Genomic DNA, 21,720 nt, shown 5'->3' on the forward strand with positions numbered 1-21,720 from the left:
ACCGAACTCAGTCCCTAGACTCGGGATTTGAGTCCGTCTAGACTACTTGCGCTCGACACCGCTACTGGGTGTAAGAGATAAGTAGAAATAATAGTTTTAAGCACAAGAGTGCGAACTGTGCCGTGCTGGCGGACGCCACTAACCACCCAGATTTGGGCTAAGGAAGCGCTCTACTGGCGCGTGGTGCCATACTGGCGGTCACAGCAGAGGACGCTGTTTCGTGTGTTATCACGCTGAGAGTTTAGTCGGGCACTAGATAGCAGCCATGCACCATATGCGAACAGTCATTCAATAGGGATGGGATATTTAAGGATGACTTGCACCCATCAACACACACACGTATACAAATGTACACTAGCGCATGGCCGTGCGGTCATGCGAACCTTTTATAGCTGCAGCATGTACAGGACCTTCCCAGAAGGACCAATGGGAGGCTGCCACAGAAGTTGAGCACCTTCAGGACCTTCCTGGAGGACCAATGGGATCTGCTGCAGTATCTGAGCATGTGACCCTCGATCTCCAATGGGAGATCTTGCCCTGGGCATGCTCAGAAGGGGAAAAGCAGGACTTAGTCCCAAAAGCGTCTGCTCACCGCTGCCCAGCACTGGCTTCAATAGCAGAAGCTGGAACAGAGTGAGACTGAGCCAAACCCTGGGACCAACATCTCCACTGAGCAGGCTCCACTGCGGCAGAAGAAGAATGGGAGACCGCAGCAGAGATGGCCCAAGATTCCCCCTGTGCAGAGGTGGGAACTCGACCCCCAACAGAATCTCTCAGATGAGGAGAAGCTGTAGAAAAAAATTCTCCAGCTTGAATCTGCAGTACGTAGAAATTGGACTGCACACAGATGTCATCCGACTATAGTCCTATGTTTTCCATGCACTCATTGACTTGCATGGCCGAGTGTGTTACGAATATCAGATCAAACTCGGGCATGCAGCGATTTTTTTCCTCAGTTTCTGGACTAACATTGATCTGAGTGTGATCTGAATGTTTTGCCGGATCGCACTCGAACTGATAATGCAGTCGTCTTCCCCTGCCCTCGTGAAAAAAATATAACCAGATCTGATGCATCCAACAAAATAAAAATGTTCTGTTTCCCAACAGCAACCCGTTCACATGGCCCATTTAGTGAGTCACACGGCCCAGAACTGTAATATGGCACTCATAACATTTTGTGGGCAAGTACCGTGCCATTTAATTTTTCGGAGAGCACACAGAGGTTAGGTTTTTTCTCATGGATTACTTATCTACAAAGCACAATCATATTCGACAGTGCAAACCAACGCAAACACGGGAAGAACATACAAGCTCCTTGGAGATGTTGTCCTTGGTGGGATTTGTACCCCGGACCCCAGCACTGCAAAACAACAGTGCTAACCACTGAGCCACTATGCTGTTTGCATCCATAAAAAAAATTGTTATCCAAGACTACGGCCCTGGAAGTAATTACATGTGCATAATAAAAACAAGCATAGACTCCATTTGTTGCTAAAAATTACAGGTCGGAAACTCAAGCAAAATGAAAAATTTGAACCAAGATTTGACTAATAAACTTTGGGATTTTGGTCTTTGAAATGATTGCGAAGACCTTTTGAATTCCTGGTCATACTACCGATGAATACATTAGATTTTATTACAACTGCATAGAAAAGCCAAAAAAACCAGGGAAATGTAAAGAGAACTCAGAGAATGAGGGGTCACTGCACACGCTGCACTGATTTCCTATCACAGGGGTAATCTCGATGCTTGGCTATGCAACAAACTTTTAGGTAACATTTAAGTTAAGGGCTTACTACAGTTCCAGGCGACATAATCATATAGGGAAAAATCCGTGAAGAAGAAGTACTGCAACCCCGCCTCTATAAATAGTATTGGGGTTGCTAAATGTCATTCCCTCTTAGATCATAACATGGTGCATAGCCTAGCAATACGCCATTGCTTAAAAAGTAACTAAACTTTTTATTTTCATTTAATTAACCTCCATGCGTTGCAAAGTTATTCCTTTTTGTAACACGTTATTACCTTATTTTGCCTCAGCTCCCAAACACTATGATGCAGTGCTGATCCAATATTCAGTTCATGTTCCTTTAAAAGCTGCTTTCAACTGCTGCTTGGCAAGATCCATGCATTATATTCAAACAGTCTGTGTAAAGGACATTTCCTCTCTGAGCCTATGTGCTTTTCACCCCAGCGCTCAGGGGAATTCCCACACTCTGATTGTTTGGAAACAATGTGCAGATATTGCTCAGCAGCAGCTGAAAGCAGCTTCTAAAGAAGCATGAACTGTGTATTGGAATATCACTGCAGCAGTGTGTGGGAGAGGAGTCAACATAAGGTAAGAAAGTGTATTATTAAATTGTGGAACTTTGCACACATGACCTAGGAGATTTTAAAGTCAATTTTATATACATAATGGTAGGTGAAAGTAATCTGACTGTTTCCTTCCTCCAATAATGACTTGTTTCCAGTTTAAAAGAAAGTGATTCTGACAATGTAATATTCCAGGTTCTGACCACAGAGGGCTTGATTTTAGTCTATAACCATAGAGAAGCATAAGTCAGCATAGGGGCTGAAGGCTAAATACAATACGAGATTTTTTATCATGATTATTTGGATTCATTGGAGCAATAAAATGCCTCCTTTATTGTGCAGTTTAGCTTATCAAATTGATTTAGGGAATTTAATACATAGCTTTCACCACCGGCTGTCCACATTGTAACATCACAGTATATGTGTTCTGACATAAATCTAACCGCAACCATGAAAACCGCTTGCGTTCCAGTTATTGTTATTAATATATTCAGCATAAGTCTGGTGACCATTGCCTTATTTATAATCAGTTTAGTTACTTTTGTTCCATGCAATGTCATTCTCGCAATCATGATAACTCTGATGGAACAACAGTGCCCTCTGGTGGTGATTTCTTTCCTATTATAACTGTAGAATTCTCAGAGAACAGAAAGTTCCACATGCCATTTTATTGAAAAATGAAATTTGTAGGATTTTTTCTAGTGTCAGGAGATGACAGATGTAGATGGCACAGCAGATGCTGTCAAGTTATACCGGCTCACTTACACGTGAGAGACCATTTTTTTGGTCCCCAAATATTCTTTCTTAAATGCTGATTATTTCAAGTATCTGTCGCACATATTGGAAGGCTTCTACAATGCAAACATAAAGAGACGCTTTATGTAATGAAACATTTTATTCTGTATCGTACATGCTGGTAGCGATTGTAACAAAAGGTGTGAAGTTTTGGTAACGGAGCTGAATAATCAACATTAATTGCTGGAGAAGAGGAGATTTATCAAATCTAGCCCAAGGGAAAAATGGAGGATTGCAACTAATAAATAGTGTTTGGGGTTTTTTTTGTATTATTATTATTATTATTATTATTTATATAGCACCATTGCCTCCATGGTGCTGTACATGAGAAGGGGTTACATACAAGTTACAGATATCACTTACATAAAACAAACTAATAATGACAGACTGATACAGAGGGGCGAGGACCCTGCCCTTGCGGGCTTACATTCTACAAGATGGTGGGGAAGGAGACAGTAGGTTGAGGGTTGCAGGAGCTCCGGTGTTGGTGAGGCGGTAGCTTTGGTAGTGGAGAGGAGACAGCGGGGTCAGTGCAGGCTGTAGGTTTTCCTGAAGAGGTGGGTTTTCAGGTTCCATCTGAAGGATCCGAATGTGGTTGATAGTCGGATGTGTTGGGACAGAGAATTCCAGAGGATGGGGGATATTCGGGAGAAGTCTTGGAGGAGATTGGATGAGGAGCGAATAAGTGTGGAGGAGAGAAGGAGGTCTTGGGAGGACCGGAGATTACGTGAGGGAAGATATCGGGAGATTAGTTCAGAGATATATGGAGGAGACAGGTTATGGATGGCTTTGTAGGTCAGTGTTAGTAATTTGAACTGTGTACACTGAGGGAATGGAAGCCAGTGAAGTGATTTGCAGAGGGGGGTGTGGCGCCTCTGGGGTCCAGTCGCCACAGAGATACTGCACCTCATCCTGAGGTGTGGTATTCCGCTCTCAGGAAAGAAGGGGGCACTGCACAGAACCTTAACACCAGCATCCAACTCTTGACACTTCAGTCAGGGCACCTGGGTGTACCATTAGGGGGGATGGCCTCATCCCAGTCTGGAGAGGGTTAATAGGTAGAGGGTGTGGGTGGAGAAAGCAGAGTTGTTGTGGAAACAGTAGGGGGAGTTAGGAAAGATCTAGAAAGTTAGTCAGTAAGTGAAAGGACCTGCTCCTGTGAACCTGTGTGGAGATCCTGCCACTCTGCTCTGAGTTCCTGCTGCATACACCAGTGTTCAGTAATCCTCCTTCATCTGCTGCTCGTGTTACTTCCATCTGCATTTGCTGGACATGTAAGCTGTTTCTGCTCTGCAAAACCTGAGACTATTAACCAGGCCTCCCTGGTTGAGCTAAGATATGATTTGAACTGCCTTATAAGCATATCTATCTGTGTCTGGACTAAGTCTAGGATCTATTCGTGTCAAGTTTCCTCAAGAATAACTGTGCTTCATAGACTTTCTGTTTGTTTGCATCTACCTCTGAAGTTTCCTATAGACTGCTAAGCTGCGTTTATTATTTGCACCAAGTGTTGTGGACTTGAGTTTCTCTCTGCACCTGCTTGAATCACCGTGTGATAATATAAACTTTACCACTTATAAAACTGTGTCCTGTTGTCTTGTTCCACCCAAAGAGTCTCCTGAATTATCCCCTATAATTATTACAGAAGCACAGTCACATCTGCACACATTTGCTGAAAAGGCAGCCATATAGGATCCAGGGGTACTTAGAGCTCGCCACCTGACAAGATCCGAGGCTGCTGGCTTGGAACACTGTGGCAGGCGCTGGGCAGGAGTGGCGAAGCCAGAGCAGAGAGAAGACGGCCAGGAAAGGACATAAGAAAGGGGGTTCTGGAAAGTGCACCCAATTTGCTTGAGAGCTGACTGAACCACTAACCCGGAGGACACAGCAACCCGGCTGAGGCAACTTCCCCTTTTAAGAACTGAGCAGACCCGGTACCGAGTACCCCATGGCCATGGTGGGTGCTCCAGGGGAAGTGGAGGAGTAGCGAGGAGAGAGATTAATTAATCGGGCAGCAGAGTTAAGAATGGAGAGTGTCGTGAATTTGGTTTCTGGGCTCCCCCGGTGGTCACTGGTGGTACTGAACTTGTGTGCTTCATCGCCTCTGTTCACCTGTTTCCATCAGGATGTGGGAGTTGTCTATTTAGCCTTGCTCCTCAGTCATTTCTATGCCGGCCAACAATGTTACCAGAAGCCTTTCTGTTGCATGTTCCTGCTCCTAGACTACTATCAGCTAAGTTGGACTTGTAGTCCTAAGTTTGTTTTGCATTTTTGTTCCAGTTCTCTGTGATTGTTTATTTCTGAGGCTGGAAGCTCTTGTGAGCTGGAATTGCCACTCTGGTGTCATGAGTTGATATTAGAGTCTTAAAGTAATTCCAGGATGGTGTTTTGAAAGGGTTTTCAGCTGACTGTGAAGTTCCCTTTTCTGTCTTCCTACTATCTAGTAAGCGGACCTCAATTTGCTAAACCTATCTTCATACTTCGTATGTCAATTTCCTCTGAAATCACCGACAATATATGTGGGGGCTACTGTCTGCCTTTTGGGGAAAATTTCTCTAGAGGTAAGCCAGGTCTGTATTTTCCTCTGCTAGGGTCAGTCAGTTCTCCGGCTGGCGCTGGGCGTCTAGGGATAAAACGTAGGCACGCTACCCGGCCACTGTTATTTGTGCGGTAGGTTTAGCTCACAGTCAGCTCGAGTTCCCATCTTCCAAGAGCTAGTCCTTTTTGTATGCTTTACTACGTTCTCTTGCCATTGAGAACCATGACAGTTTGGCCGGCCAAGGGTTAAAATTATTGGCAGAAGAAAGGAGAGAAAAGAAGTCTGCAGAGAATTTTTTTTTTTTTTTTTCTGTGTTTGCTCATTAGTTGATTTACTAGCTTCTCTGCTTACTGCAGCCTTCGTCTCTCTCTCCTTCTAATCCTTGAATGGTTCTGACTTCACCTGATGAAAATGGATCCTCAGGGTTTAGCTACAGGTCTGAACAATCTCGCTATGAAGGTTCAAAGTTTACAGGATTTTGTAATTCATGCTCCTATATCTGAACCTAGAGTACCTTTGCCTGAATTTTTCTCCGGGGATAGATCTCGCTTCCAGAATTTCAAACATAATTGTAAATTATTTTTGTCTCTGAGATCTCGCTCCGCTGGAGATCCTGCACAACAGGTCAGGATTGTAATTTCCTTGCTCCGGGGCGACCCTCAGGATTGGGCATTTGCTTTGGCACCAGGGGATCCTGCGTTGCTCAATGTGGATGCGTTTTTCCTGGCTTTGGGGTTGCTTTATGAGGAACCTCATTTAGAGATTCAGGCTGAAAAAGCCTTAATAGCCCTGTCTCAAGGGCAAGATGAGGCTGAAATATACTGCCAAAAATTTCGTAAGTGGTCTGTGCTTACTCAGTGGAATGAGTGCGCCCTGGCGGCGAATTTCAGAGAGGGTCTCTCTGATGCCATTAAAGATGTTATGGTGGGGTTCCCTGTGCCTGCAGGTCTGAATGAGTCCATGACAATGGCTATTCAGATTGATCGGCGTTTGCGGGAGCGCAAACCTGTGCACCATTTGGCGGTGTCTACTGAGAGGGCGCCAGAGATTATGCAATGTGATAGAATTCTGTCCAGAAGCAAACGACAGAATTTTAGGCGAAAAAATGGGTTATGCTTCTATTGTGGCGATTCAACTCATGTTATATCAGCATGCTCTAAACGTACTAAGAAGGTTGATAAGTCTGTTTCAATTGGTACTTTACAGTCCAAGTTTATTCTATCTGTGACCCTGATTTGCTCTTTATCGTCTATTACCGCGGACGCCTATGTCGACTCTGGCACCGCTTTGAGTCTTATGGATTGGTCCTTTGCCAAACGCTGTGGGTTTAATTTAGAGCCTCTGGAAGTTCCTATACCTCTGAAGGGTATTGACTCCACGCCATTGGCTAGTAATAAACCACAATACTGGACACAAGTAACTATGCGTATTAATCCGGATCACCAGGAGATTATTCGCTTCCTTGTGTTGTATAATCTACATGATGTGTTGGTGCTTGGATTGCCATGGCTGCAATCTCATAACCCAGTCCTCGACTGGAAAGCTATGTCTGTGTTAAGCTGGGGATGTCAGGGGACTCATGGGGACGTACCTTTGGTTTCCATTTCGTCATCTATTCCCTCTGAGATTCCGGAATTTTTATCTGATTATCGTGACGTTTTTGAGGAGCCTAAACTTGGTTCACTACCTCCGCACAGAGATTGCGATTGTACAATAGATCTGATTCCGGGCAGTAAGTTTCCAAAGGGTCGTTTATTTAATCTATCTGTGCCTGAACACGCTGCTATGCGGGAATATATTAAGGAGTCCTTGGAAAAGGGACATATTCGTCCTTCGTCATCTCCCTTAGGAGCCGGTTTTTTCTTTGTATCTAAAAAAGATGGCTCTTTGAGGCCGTGTATTGATTATCGGCTTTTGAATAAAATCACGGTTAAATATCAGTATCCTTTGCCACTGCTTACTGATTTGTTTGCTCGAATAAAGGGGGCCAAGTGGTTCTCTAAGATTGATCTTCGTGGGGCGTATAATTTAGTGCGAATTAAGCAGGGGGATGAGTGGAAAACCGCATTTAATACGCCTGAGGGCCATTTTGAGTATTTAGTAATGCCTTTTGGTCTTTCAAATGCCCCTTCAGTCTTTCAGTCTTTTATGCATGACATTTTCCGTGAATATTTGGATAAATTTATGATTGTGTATCTGGATGATATTTTGATTTTTTCGGACGACTGGGACTCTCATGTCCAACAGGTCAGGAGGGTTTTTCAGGTTTTGCGCTCTAATTCCTTGTGTGTAAAGGGTTCTAAGTGCGTTTTTGGGGTTCAAAAGATTTCGTTTTTGGGGTACATTTTTTCCCCCTCTTCCATTGAGATGGACCCTGTCAAGGTTCAGGCTATTTGTGATTGGACGCAGCCCTCTTCTCTTAAGAGCCTTCAGAAGTTTTTGGGCTTTGCTAATTTTTATCGTCGATTTATAACTGGTTTTTCTGATGTTGCTAAACCGTTGACTGATTTGACTAAGAAGGGTGCTGATGTTGCTGATTGGTCCCCTGCTGCTGTGGAGGCCTTTCGGGAGCTTAAGCGCCGCTTTTCTTCCGCCCCTGTATTGCGTCAGCCTGATGTTACTCTTCCTTTTCAGGTTGAGGTCGACGCTTCAGAAATCGGAGCTGGGGCGGTTTTGTCGCAGAAAAGTTCCGACTGCTCCGTGATGAGACCTTGCGCGTTCTTTTCTCGTAAATTTTCGCCCGCTGAGCGAAATTATGATATTGGTAATCGGGAGCTCTTGGCTATGAAGTGGGCTTTTGAGGAGTGGCGTCATTGGCTTGAGGGGGCTAGACATCAGGTGGTGGTATTGACTGACCACAAGAATTTGATTTATCTTGAGTCTGCCAGGCGCCTGAATCCTAGACAGGCGCGCTGGTCGTTATTTTTCTCTCGGTTTAATTTTGTGGTTTCTTACCTACCGGGTTCTAAAAATGTGAAGGCGGATGCCCTTTCTAGGAGTTTTGAGCCTGATTCCCCTGGTAATTCTGAACCTACAGGTATCCTTAAGGATGGAGTGATATTATCTGCTGTTTCCCCAGACTTGCGTCGGGTCTTGCAGGAGTTTCAGGCGGATAGACCTGATCGTTGCCCGCCTGGTAGAATGTTTGTTCCTGATGATTGGACCAGTAGAGTCATATCGGAGGTCCATTCTTCTGCGTTAGCTGGTCATCCTGGAATCTTTGGTACCAGGGATTTGGTGGCTAGGTCCTTCTGGTGGCCTTCCCTGTCGCGAGATGTGCGAGGTTTTGTGCAGTCTTGTGATGTTTGTGCTCGGGCCAAGCCTTGTTGTTCTCGGGCTAGTGGATTGTTGTTATCTTTGCCTATTCCGAAGAGGCCTTGGACTCACATCTCCATGGATTTTATTTCTGATCTCCCTGTTTCTCAGAAGATGTCTGTCATCTGGGTGGTGTGTGACCGTTTCTCTAAGATGGTTTATTTGGTTCCCTTGCCTAAATTGCCTTCCTCATCCGAGTTGGTTCCTCTGTTTTTTCAAAATGTGGTTCGCTTGCATGGTATTCCGGAGAATATCGTGTCTGACAGGGGAACCCAATTCGTGTCTAGATTTTGGCGAGCGTTCTGTGCTAGGATGGGCATTGATTTGTCTTTTTCGTCTGCTTTCCATCCTCAGACTAATGGCCAGACCGAGCAAACTAATCAGACCTTGGAGACTTATTTGAGGTGTTTTGTGTCTGCGGATCAGGATGATTGGGTTGCCTTTTTGCCCTTGGCGGAGTTTGCCCTCAATAATCGGGCTAGTTCTGCCACCTTGGTTTCTCCTTTCTTCTGTAATTCGGGGTTTCATCCTCGTTTCTCTTCCGGTCAGGTGGAGTCTTCGGATTGTCCTGGAGTGGATGCTGTGGTGGAGAGGTTGCATCAGATTTGGGGGCATGTGGTGGACAATTTGAAGTTGTCCCAGGAGAAGACTCAGCATTTTGCCAACCGCCGTCGTTGTGTTGGTCCTCGTCTTTGTGTTGGGGACTTGGTGTGGTTGTCTTCTCGTTTTGTCCCTATGAAGGTTTCTTCTCCTAAGTTTAAGCCTCGGTTCATTGGCCCGTACAAGATATTGGAGATTCTTAACCCTGTGTCCTTTCGTTTGGACCTCCCTGCATCTTTTTCTATTCATAATGTCTTCCATCGGTCATTGTTGCGCAGGTATGAGGTACCGGTTGTGCCTTCCGTTGAGCCTCCTGCTCCGGTGTTGGTTGAGGGTGAGTTGGAGTACATTGTCGAGAAGATCTTGGACTCCCGTGTTTCCAGACGGAGACTTCAGTATCTGGTCAAGTGGAAGGGCTACGGTCAGGAGGATAATTCTTGGGTGACAGCCTCTGATGTTCATGCCTCCGATTTGGTCCGTGCCTTTCATAGGGCTCATCCTGATCGCCCTGGTGGTTCTGGTGAGGGTTCGGTGCCCCCTCCTTGAGGGGGGGGTACTGTCGTGAATTTGGTTTCTGGGCTCCCCCGGTGGTCACTGGTGGTACTGAACTTGTGTGCTTCATCGCCTCTGTTCACCTGTTTCCATCAGGATGTGGGAGTTGTCTATTTAGCCTTGCTCCTCAGTCATTTCTATGCCGGCCAACAATGTTACCAGAAGCCTTTCTGTTGCATGTTCCTGCTCCTAGACTACTATCAGCTAAGTTGGACTTGTAGTCCTAAGTTTGTTTTGCATTTTTGTTCCAGTTCTCTGTGATTGTTTATTTCTGAGGCTGGAAGCTCTTGTGAGCTGGAATTGCCACTCTGGTGTCATGAGTTGATATTAGAGTCTTAAAGTAATTCCAGGATGGTGTTTTGAAAGGGTTTTCAGCTGACTGTGAAGTTCCCTTTTCTGTCTTCCTACTATCTAGTAAGCGGACCTCAATTTGCTAAACCTATCTTCATACTTCGTATGTCAATTTCCTCTGAAATCACCGACAATATATGTGGGGGCTACTGTCTGCCTTTTGGGGAAAATTTCTCTAGAGGTAAGCCAGGTCTGTATTTTCCTCTGCTAGGGTCAGTCAGTTCTCCGGCTGGCGCTGGGCGTCTAGGGATAAAACGTAGGCACGCTACCCGGCCACTGTTATTTGTGCGGTAGGTTTAGCTCACAGTCAGCTCGAGTTCCCATCTTCCAAGAGCTAGTCCTTTTTGTATGCTTTACTACGTTCTCTTGCCATTGAGAACCATGACAGGAGAGGTGCAAGAATGTTAGCAGGGAGGCCACAGAAAAGGATGTTGCAGTAGTCGAGGTGGGAGATGATGAGGGCATGCACAAGCATTTTAGTAGATTGAAAGTTGAGGAAAGGATGGATTCTGGACATATTTTTGAGCTGGAGGCGACAGGAGGTGGAAAGAGTTTGGATGTGCAGTTTGAAGGACAGGGCAGAGCCAAGGGTTACTCCGAGGCAGCGGTCTTCCGGTACGGGGGAAAGCGTGATGTCATTAATTGCAATAGATAGGTAAGGAAGATCTATGAGATGGACGAAAGATGATGAGATCAGATTTGTCCACATTGAGTTTGAGGAAGCGAGAGGAGAAGAAGGAGGATATGGCTGATAGACACTCTGGGATTCTGGACAGCAGAGAGGTGATGTCTAGGCCAGAGAGGTAGTTATATAACAACAGTCGCACTCAAAGAAAGATTTTCAAAGATTTTGACTGAAAAAGCGTAATTTTCTTTATTACAAACACCAAAAATAAAGTATCACCGCAGTGTTTCAAGGTAGGTAACGTTTCGACCCGTAAGGTCTTTTTCAAACCTTGATGAAACAAAATAAAAAGTGCAAGGTATCACTAAATCTGAATATACAATATGTACAAAATGTATACAAAATTTATAACAAATAAACAAACAAAATTCCCTACAAATGAGAGGTACATGCTATGTCACTTTAAGCGAACTTTAAGACGAGGCGACATGCTAGGACAGGTGTATGGCTTCAGGTTAAACCTAGACCAATGGTCCAGGGCTGGGATAACATAAATAGTTAACAGAAAAGCGGAGGGCTGTAGGAGTGAGATACGTCCTGGCGACATTGATGTAGGGAAGCAGGAGTTCAAAGCAAATATATCAGGATATCTCATAGCACAGCAATGGATCCAGTACAGTATGATGCATAAATAAAGTAAAACAAAATGGTACAGTTACAGATGAGACTGAACTACCCTGGTGGTGGACTTTCTACAAGGCAAAAGACTAACCTTTAGACTGTGGGAGCAGAGTGGAGGGCAAAAGGTCCCTGGATAAGTGCAGGAGTCCCGTTTGGGGCTATGAAAAGAGAAAGAGGAGGAGGGGCCACTGCATTAAGATGGCAGCGTGGAAATACAGCAGGTAGTGCGGTCAAGAACAGGACAGCGGTACAGTATAGTTACCTATGGCAGCAGAGGTACTGGTGTCTGCGGTGGTGGTGTGTGGAAAGCTGAGGAGATCAGAGTCCTTAAAAGCCGGGCGGCAGGAAGTGAAGATTGCGCAGATGCATGGAGTGTGCGGCAAGGACGAGGTGTGGACCGCATAGAGCCAGGCGGCGCAAGCGCGGTGTGAACGGCATTGAAGAGCCGAGAAAAGCGCCTTAGGCAGTGAGCAGGGTGGGAGCGCCGAGAGCCGTGCCGCGCATGCGCACTAAGGGGAAGGCTGCGTTGCAGGGGTGGAAGTGGAGAGAGCAGGGAAAGTAATCTGCATTAGAGCAGGAGGCATAGAGGAGTCTAGAGAAGAGCCCTACTATTGAAGTGTGGGCTGGAGTATGTGTGAAATACTTGTTTGGGTGGGGGAAAGAACGAAATGGGGGCCCGGAGGGGGCTCATGATTTATGACATGGTATGTGGGCAAAATGAGGGGCAAAAATGCTGGAGGGTAACATTGTGCATAAAAATAAAAGGATTATATCATGAAAAAAATTGGCCACGGCAAAAAGATGGTGAGAACATCAGTATAAAATAAAATAAAAATTGGAAATAAAATAATAAAAATAAAAATAATAATAATAATAAATGCTAAAGGCCACAAAAAAACAGTACAAGTAGAATGGAATGATGGGTAGAATGTGAAGATTGAACGAAAAACTGTCTGTCTTCCTACTATCTAGTAAGCGGACCTCAATTTGCTAAACCTATCTTCATACTTCGTATGTCAATTTCCTCTGAAATCACCGACAATATATGTGGGGGCTACTGTCTGCCTTTTGGGGAAAATTTCTCTAGAGGTAAGCCAGGTCTGTATTTTCCTCTGCTAGGGTCAGTCAGTTCTCCGGCTGGCGCTGGGCGTCTAGGGATAAAACGTAGGCACGCTACCCGGCCACTGTTATTTGTGCGGTAGGTTTAGCTCACAGTCAGCTCGAGTTCCCATCTTCCAAGAGCTAGTCCTTTTTGTATGCTTTACTACGTTCTCTTGCCATTGAGAACCATGACAGGAGAGGTGCAAGAATGTTAGCAGGGAGGCCACAGAAAAGGATGTTGCAGTAGTCGAGGTGGGAGATGATGAGGGCATGCACAAGCATTTTAGTAGATTGAAAGTTGAGGAAAGGATGGATTCTGGACATATTTTTGAGCTGGAGGCGACAGGAGGTGGAAAGAGTTTGGATGTGCAGTTTGAAGGACAGGGCAGAGCCAAGGGTTACTCCGAGGCAGCGGTCTTCCGGTACGGGGGAAAGCGTGATGTCATTAATTGCAATAGATAGGTAAGGAAGATCTATGAGATGGACGAAAGATGATGAGATCAGATTTGTCCACATTGAGTTTGAGGAAGCGAGAGGAGAAGAAGGAGAATATGGCTGATAGACACTCTGGGATTCTGGACAGCAGAGAGGTGATGTCTAGGCCAGAGAGGTAGATCTGAGTGTCATCAGCACAAAGGTGGTACTGGAATCCATGGGACTTTATGAGTTGTCCCAGGCCAAGTGTAAAGGTTGAGAAGCGTAAGGGTCCTAGAACAGAGCCTTGAGAGACTCCAACAGAGAGAGGGTGGGATGAGGAGGTAGTATGGAGTGGGAGACGCTGAATGTGCGGTTGGAAAGGTATGAGGAGATCCAGGATAGAGAGAGGTTTTTGATGCCAAAGGAAGAGAGGTTCTGTAGTAGGAGGCAGTGGTCAACTGTGTCGAAAGCAGAGGACAGGTCTAGGAGGAGTAGTGTAGAGTATTGTCCGTTAGCTTTGGCTGTAAGTAGGTCATTAGTAATTTTGGTCAGGGCTGTAGTATACTGCTTCCTCCTAGCAGCCTAAGGCATTTGTAAACAGAGATGGATCCTGCGTACCTGGATGGATCCTGTGTGACTACAGACTTATGAATCCCCCAGCACTGTACGCTGCAGGGATTTGGCAGTTTCTGATCCGATACCAGACAGTATGTATGAATTATACATACGCCAGGCCAAAGCCTATCCAGTGGGTGCGTGCAGCCTTGCTCCCTACACTTGTATGGAGCGAGGCCGTGCTCTCTAGTTGAGCATGCCCACTGAACTGGTGCGCCATTAGTCAGGATGTGGCCTCGCTGAATATAAATGTATGGAGAGAGGCCATGCCCACTAGACAGGCTCTGATTGGGATTATGTATAACTCATACATACTCTTCAGTCCCTGCTCATATACTGGTGAATCCCTGCTGTGCACCGTGCCTGCAGACTTATTGATTTGGATCCTCTTTGAGGATATAGCCTTTTGAAACAAGGGGCACAAGAACACAGTGCATTCTTTCAGGAGATTACAGTCCTTTTTGTGCCATTTCACACAATGTCACAGACTGGTCTGTTTTTTTTCATGACACAGTCCGCCATATTTAATCTCAATTTGTCAGTCGCCATTTCTGCTGATCTTCTTTTCATGCCCATTCCTGGACGGACTTCTTTATCCTGACAACTTCGCCAGTTTATCGTGTAAGAGTTGGACATGCCAAGATATTCTGTTTTGACCCCCAACACTAATGACAAGGGTCCCCAGTGTGTATGTCAATGTCTGTTCTAATGCTCTATACTCCTGGCTGCATGTTCCTAGATTATAGATATTGCAAGGCAGATCCAGTAACTTAGTAAGGAAGGAGCCTGTCTTGGTTTTTTCCTTGCTAGCAGTGCAAGGATTAATCTGTTCAGTTGACATACATATATATGTATGGGGTGAGCTCAGTCGCAGCTCCAATCCCCCCTGGTTCTCCTCACTTGCCTCTTCCTCCTTCACTGTCTGCTCCCCAGACTCAAACTGACTCTGACTCCTCTAACCCTGCTTCCAGGCAAGAATTTATAGGGAAGCTCCCCTAAAACAGGTGTTAGATCTCCACTTTCTGGTCTGGAATCTGGAAGGTGTTGTATGCTGAAGTTACCTGGTATGAGGACCCGTCTTTGCTCCCAGACATTACATCACCCTCTGTGAGGGAGGCAATGCCACTGTGGCAACCGGTCTCCTGGGGTGCCACAGTAGCAGAGGGGGGGAGTAGGGGGCCCGTTTGGTGGGGCTGTTACCTACCCCTCCTCTCTTTTGCTTCATTTAGTGGTCAGAGTATAATTTAAATAAAAGGGGTCCCTACTGGGTTGAGGTCTCAGCAGGACAATTTAATTAGTGGTGCCATTCAGTAGGGTCCTCGAACCGGTGTGGTGCGGTTGAGGGCATAAGCAGGAGGGTCCTCGAACCGATGTGGTGCAGTTTAGGGCCTAAGGTGCGGCTGATGACGCAACAAAGCTGGTGCACGGCTTCCATAGACACTGTTCCTTATTTGTCAATGTTATATTGATATGTTCATTTTTGTAATGTAAATATGTTAATAAATAGGGCTGTTGTGGCCTATTTATCCAAAAGGTTCGGAATGTGTCTGTGGTTATTGGAGGTGTAGGGATTACATAACATGGATTTTGAAAGGGGAAGCTGAGTCAAACATTCCTAGGTCAAGTGGGGCCCGTACTGCAAGCCACAGGCTTTATAGGGGAGGGCATCATGACCAGGATGTGTGCCAGGTCCTAATAGGGTTTAAGCAGAAGTAAACTACAATGGAGTTTTATGGGGGGAGGGTTAGGATCTAAAATGGTGGAATAAGGGAAGGTAGGGGGGTTTCGGTTCAAAGTATGATGGGAGTTAGTAAGAGGGGGTGTGAATGGGGCCATTTGATTGGTTAAGGGGACCAGGTATATAAGGGGGAGTTGGAAGGGGCAAGACAGTCTGTTAGTACATCAATTACATTTTTTGTCACCAAAATTTTGGAGAAGCGGTCACTGGCAGCCACAGCAAATCTATTGGTGGGAATCTGGATGGGACAAGGAGCTCAGGGCATTTCCCACAGAGGCAGCATGATGATTTATCGTTATTATTATTATTATTATTATTAGAAATTATGTTGCTGAGGACCAATCTATTGCAATGTGGAAACTGAGTAGTAGATGAATAATCTTTGGACATCCAGGAACGCATTAATTTGGAACTATGGCTGCCCATGAGCACATCAAGCTGCACCACCTGCTCACTTGGGAAAAATAAAACTGAAAAGCTATATAGTAATGCTCAAGTTGCCACCCTCCTCCTCATAATCATCTCTCTGGTAGCCAGGTCACATCCTCAAGTAAAGCCTGATCATTGTCATCATCTCCGTAATTATCTGTTGTTTTCTGTACTCTTCCTCAATGGCGTCATTCTTTAGCTATATATGTAAAGGGGGGTACTGGGCAGGTTTGCTGTGGACCAGAATTGAGTTTTGTTTGCCCTGAAACCCATCTTCTAAGCAGGAGTCAGATAGATGTGGGGTGTTGTGCTGTGGAGTTTGTTCTTTACTCACTTGTAGTTTAAGAGTCCTTATAACCTCCCCATCAATGGGACCAGATCCGACTGCAGGTACACATGACAGGAGACCATAGGTCTGGTTCAACTTTACTGTGAAAAAACGGATACAAGAAATTGCTAGTCCCTTTTTTGGTGATGTTCCCTTGGTCCTGCATTTTATCATTCCTTTACTCCATTCTGCCTCACCTGCCCCGCCTCAACATCTTCTGTTGGTCCCAGGAGCTTCCCATCCGGCATAAGTTTCCCTGAAGCCCATCTTCCTTACCTTGTGCTGTGACCCACCTGACCTCTTTCTCACAGGGGAGACTGCACTGACGGAACCCTTCTTCCTCTGCTACATCCAGTTTCTTAGAACCTGTTGGCACCATACTTATCTGGAACTTCTTGACTCTTCTAAAGTCCTCACACAGTCTCCTCCACTCTGACCATTCAGACTGACTGAAACTAGGAAGTGCTTCCCCTATAAATTAATCTAACCCCTCCCAACTAGTGGGACAATCCCATGTATTAACTATATGTTTTCCTGTGTACTGAAAACTATATCCCTATGCTGAAAATCGTCATAGACAGACCTCTCCTATTCCCAGGGATGGCCTTGAGGCAAAGCCTCTAGGAGAACCAAGACAAAAAAGGACCATAAGATAGAACAACTTTTATCACACACCAATAAACAGCAAACATTAGCACATAACCCTCTTGTTGCCATGATGTCTTCAAATCACCCCCCTTAAATCTGTGCCCAGGAAATACGCTCTTCCATTTGTGTGGAGCTCAACTCTCACATTTCGAAGTTCACCACAATCTATGCCATGCTACCTAGATTTGCTGCCTTTTTCTAAAATATGGTGTGTTCTTAGGATTGATGAAAGATACCTAGCTGTTCTTATTTAATGAAGAAAGCCATCTCTACTTTGTGCTCTCACATGGCAGAGAAAGTAGAAGCTCTTTGAAATTGACACTACTCCAAGGTGCACACGATTGTGAACAACAGCAAGCATTACGTGTCTTTCATGGCCCATTCACTCAACGATGTTTAGGGTTGACACCTCCATGCCATGAAATATGAATGCGACTCAATGGACCTCTCCACGTCCCCAACAACAGCAGGGCAAAACAATGTATGAGATGTCACACTGGATGGCTCCTCATCAGCTACAACTGGCAACTTGGTGAGTGACAATGCTAGAGACATCATGGCTGCCATGTGTTTGAGCAAAGTAGCAAATTGTCACTGCATGGCACATGCCCTTAATTTCATTGTGTACAAAAAACAAAAAAAATTTTCCCAAAAAATGTATGGGCGTCCATGGCTACAAAATTCTTTACGATCATTGTAACTTGTGTGAATCACTTTGTGTGAATTCCTGCTGTAAAACCTTTTACAGGGGTGTAGACAAAAGTAAAAAAAAAAATCCAACAAAGTCTTGGGATTTCATGACTACAACTTTCAGTACCATCATCATAACTTTTTTGTGAAAATCAGGAATTTTCTTTGTCTTCTGACAGTCATGAATTCCACCGGCAGGATCTTAGTCCAATCCTGGTGGGATCATCATTCCTGAACCAGGGCATAGCTATAGGGATTACTAGATGGTAGTTGCCCAAAGCTGTCTCTGCTACGTAAGAGGACACAGTATGATCAATGGCCCCTATAGGTGGGAGTCCCGTTACCAATGCAATCATTTTGGTATGTCATTTTTATTCAACAGTACTCCACTAATCTTGGTTACGTCTTGCGTGAAGTTGAAGAGGTCCAAGCTACAGAACTGATTCCCATGGGTTTAGTTATATGTGACAACCTATGGAATTCAGTTCTCAGAGCTGGGAACTCGTCTCATAACACTTGAATACATTTGTTGCCATTTGTGTAGCACGGTCTAGAACCGTTATGCTGCACATCAGGAAACCTCCAGTTAGAAGTGACATTGTACAACATTATGCTACACAGTAAGTAGACTATATGGGGCTGTTGTACTTGCTTTTAATTTCCATCTTAGATTGGCTATTTAATCCTTTTTTAAAGTTTTCTCACATGCATTTTAATGTTAGCATTTTATAAAATGCTGATCTTGATATCATAAATAGTCTGCCATTCAGCAATGTCTCTAATAACAACCTAAACTAAACCTGCACCATGTGTAAGTATTACTGACAGATTAAAGCAGTATTAGTAGTAAACATGTATATTACCTGTAGTCATGGTATATGCAAGTCTGGGGGTAGGGAGCAGCCTCGACGTACGTTTCACCACCTAAAAACATGGCTTCTTCAGGACCGATTAATATGTCCTTGCGAGCGAGTCTTAAGAGACAAACACATGTCAGTTTTCTTATTGCAAAAACACTTTCTCAAGGTTGACCACAATGAGTTTGATGGGTGAGTGCTGTGGAATGTTCCACTTTTTGGATATTTTGAGACATGACTATTTAAGCACTCAACAGCACCTAAATGTAAGCAGAAACAGTACAAGATAATAGCTTGCAATCTTCATTTATATCGTAAATATTAGAGATGAGCAAATATATTCGAGAGGTATTGAATACTCGGATTTTACAAAAATCCGCATTCGGCAAAATGGCAAATGGCCAGTGGCCACAATTTTTCTGAACAGTGAAAGGCCAGTAAAATGTTAAAAAAAAAATGAGAAGCATGGGGGCCAGAGTAATGATGGTTAAAGTGATTATAAGTATTTTTATTTTTTATCTTTTACATCTTGCATGTCTGTGATCTGGAGAGACATCAAACCATAAAAAGGTCATTGAATTCATGGAGAATAACTTATAACTTTGCATGAAAAGGCAAACTCGAATTGTGTCTGTCATCTCTGGTATATTGTGCATGTTCATATTATTCCTTAGTACATCAATAAAAATATAACGTAACCTCCACCATACTCGCCTCGGTGAAAACCATGTCCGTCTAGGTGTCCGGTTAAGATAACATCCTTTGGAAATCCTGTGTAGAAAGAATCAAGGAGGAGACTATGTAATATATATATGTAGCTTTGTCACCTTAAAAGGAGGGGGGCCCAGACACATTTCCTGCACAGGGGCCCCAAGCTGTCTGTGTCTGCCCCTGATGTGGGGGTTGCCTGTTTGTTAGGGAATTTCCACATGTGTTCAGCCGGTCTAGCAGCCGTATATCATGCAGCTGCGTCGACAAAAAGTAAATCTCCGAGCACTAACAAATACTCGGAGACCACCTGAGCATACTCGGAAATCCCGAGTAATGAGTATACTCGCTCATCACTAGTCACAAGTTATCCATTAGAGACAAATTATCCCAGACAAACTTACGTACGGCCCAGTGTAGAAGATGAGAAAAGGTGGACCTTTATCTTCATTCATTACCTAATTAATATTCTTTAAAATTAATATTGAAAACATGTAAGCCTATATGTCCACTGTCCGGATTCACGGCGCTTTGGACAGAGCGGAAAACCCCAAAGCGCCGTCCCCTTCTGTACGCGCGGTGATTCCGGGTGTGTTCATCCAGAATCTCCGCACCCTATACATAGGGCCCTGTGATTTACCTTGCAGCGACGGAGACATGCTTCGTTCTAAAAAGACGCGCCACATGTCCGTAAACACAGGGCCGCCGGATGCGTGTTCGAACGCATAATGACGACGGGATTTCATAAAGTCCCCTCCACTATGCTGTAACATCTGGACGCTGCGGGTTGAACGCTGTGGTTGTACGCAGCATGCAATCCGCAGCTAATCCGGATGTAATCCAGCCTATGGACACATACCCTAACAGTCCTCCGACCTTTACCCTTTGGCGACATCGCCATACATGTACCACAGAAGTGCCCACTGGTCATGTGAAGCGGGCTCAGGAGCAGGTCCCGCTAAATAAAGCCCCAGCAAGTAAGTGCTGTGTTGGGAACAAGCTACAACCGCAACAGTTTAACCTCTAAAATGTAACCTCTAAAATACCATCGTCAAACATGACAGTTTAAAATATACGATCAAGCTATCATAGACTCAAATCCCCTAAAGAGATTAATTAAAATGTAAAAAAAATAAAAAAATGTAACAAAAACATTATATTATGTATATCGCCTGAATTTTCCTAAAATGTAAAAAATAAATTATATTTAGTTTGCTGCTTACATAATTGCCTGGATGAGTAAAATATCAAAATATTGAATGCATAAATGAAAAAAATCTAAATTACAAAATTACTTTTTAAAAAAAAAAAAGAAAAAGAACTTTATTGAGCAAGACCTGCGAATAGTGTTATTAGATGCATAAATCCACAAATCATTGAAAATATAATACATTTTGGGAAATGATGAAAATGGTCCACGGAATATGAGAAATTTGGCGCGATTTACTTGGTATATTAAATTATTTTCTCTATCTTACACTTTCTCACGCCTGAGATAAATATCCAATATTTTGCATTAAAAATTTGCCAGATTTTACAATATTTCTTAGCTATGCCCTTTTTCTAGGTATTTGACAAAGGAAGATGAAATGGGTGTCTGAAAATATCTTACCCTTATATTTAGCCAGTGACCTGTATAGAACAAGCACAGTGTCTACATAATGAGAATTTTAGTAAATTTTAAAAAAAATTCCAATAGGTTTTTCAGGACTGTGAATATGTAACCAAAAGTATTTATATTCTTAGTGTCCCATATTTCTGAATAGTTTATTTTTTTAGCTCAATTTTTTGTCTTTTTTTTACAGTATTCCTGATATTTCATTATTATACAAAAGGGCAGCAAAATCATCAGCAGAAATGCTTCTTATTAACATACTTTCATATGCTTCGGAAAAGATATTGCTGAAACTTTTAAGTTTATACTTTTTTTTTGCAGTTTGATTAGTGGACTAAGGACTCGGGGATAAAGTGCTAAAGTGCTAAAGTACATCATGAATATATATGAATATATATATATATACCATATATATTCCACATATGTATTGAAATATATATGAAAATGTATATATTGCAATTATATTGAAATTCCAAAACCCAAATAGCAATAGTGGGCTACTTACCCCCGTTATGTCACTTGCCATTGTTGCACATTTTTCAGAAAGGAGAGGATGACTGCAGCCGAGTCTGTAGTATTATAAGGTTCTGTTACAGATATTTAAACATTATAGGAGGAACATAACACTTCTCATTTGCATAGGTATTTATTCCACTCAGCGACCAATGTGTTTAGTGCTGTGGAAAGTCCCTCACGCTGAATACTTCTTCTGCACAGGAATTTACAATGACAGGGCCATGAATAAATGTAGCTTATTCGGTACTTCTCTGTCATCACCCTTCCGCACCCTTTCATTGACTTCT

General features: G+C 43.9%; 1 long non-coding RNA gene across 2 annotated transcripts in view; it reads right to left on the reverse strand.

Moving 5' to 3' along the window:
• Window positions 1-21,485, reverse strand: part of LOC143776603 (uncharacterized) — a 71,188-nt gene extending 49,703 nt beyond the window's left edge. For both annotated transcript variants that reach the window (XR_013215875.1, XR_013215874.1), the window contains exons 1-4: window positions 21,423-21,485; window positions 19,309-19,365; window positions 18,601-18,711; window positions 16,406-16,500 (exon numbers count right to left, since the gene is read on the reverse strand). This is a non-coding gene — a long non-coding RNA (uncharacterized LOC143776603). The remainder of the gene's footprint in view (window positions 1-16,405; window positions 16,501-18,600; window positions 18,712-19,308; window positions 19,366-21,422) is intronic.
• Window positions 21,486-21,720: the final 235 nt, after the last annotated feature.

Source organism: Ranitomeya variabilis, chromosome 5 (assembly GCF_051348905.1).
Source record: "Ranitomeya variabilis isolate aRanVar5 chromosome 5, aRanVar5.hap1, whole genome shotgun sequence".
Taxonomy (NCBI): domain Eukaryota; kingdom Metazoa; phylum Chordata; class Amphibia; order Anura; family Dendrobatidae; genus Ranitomeya; species Ranitomeya variabilis.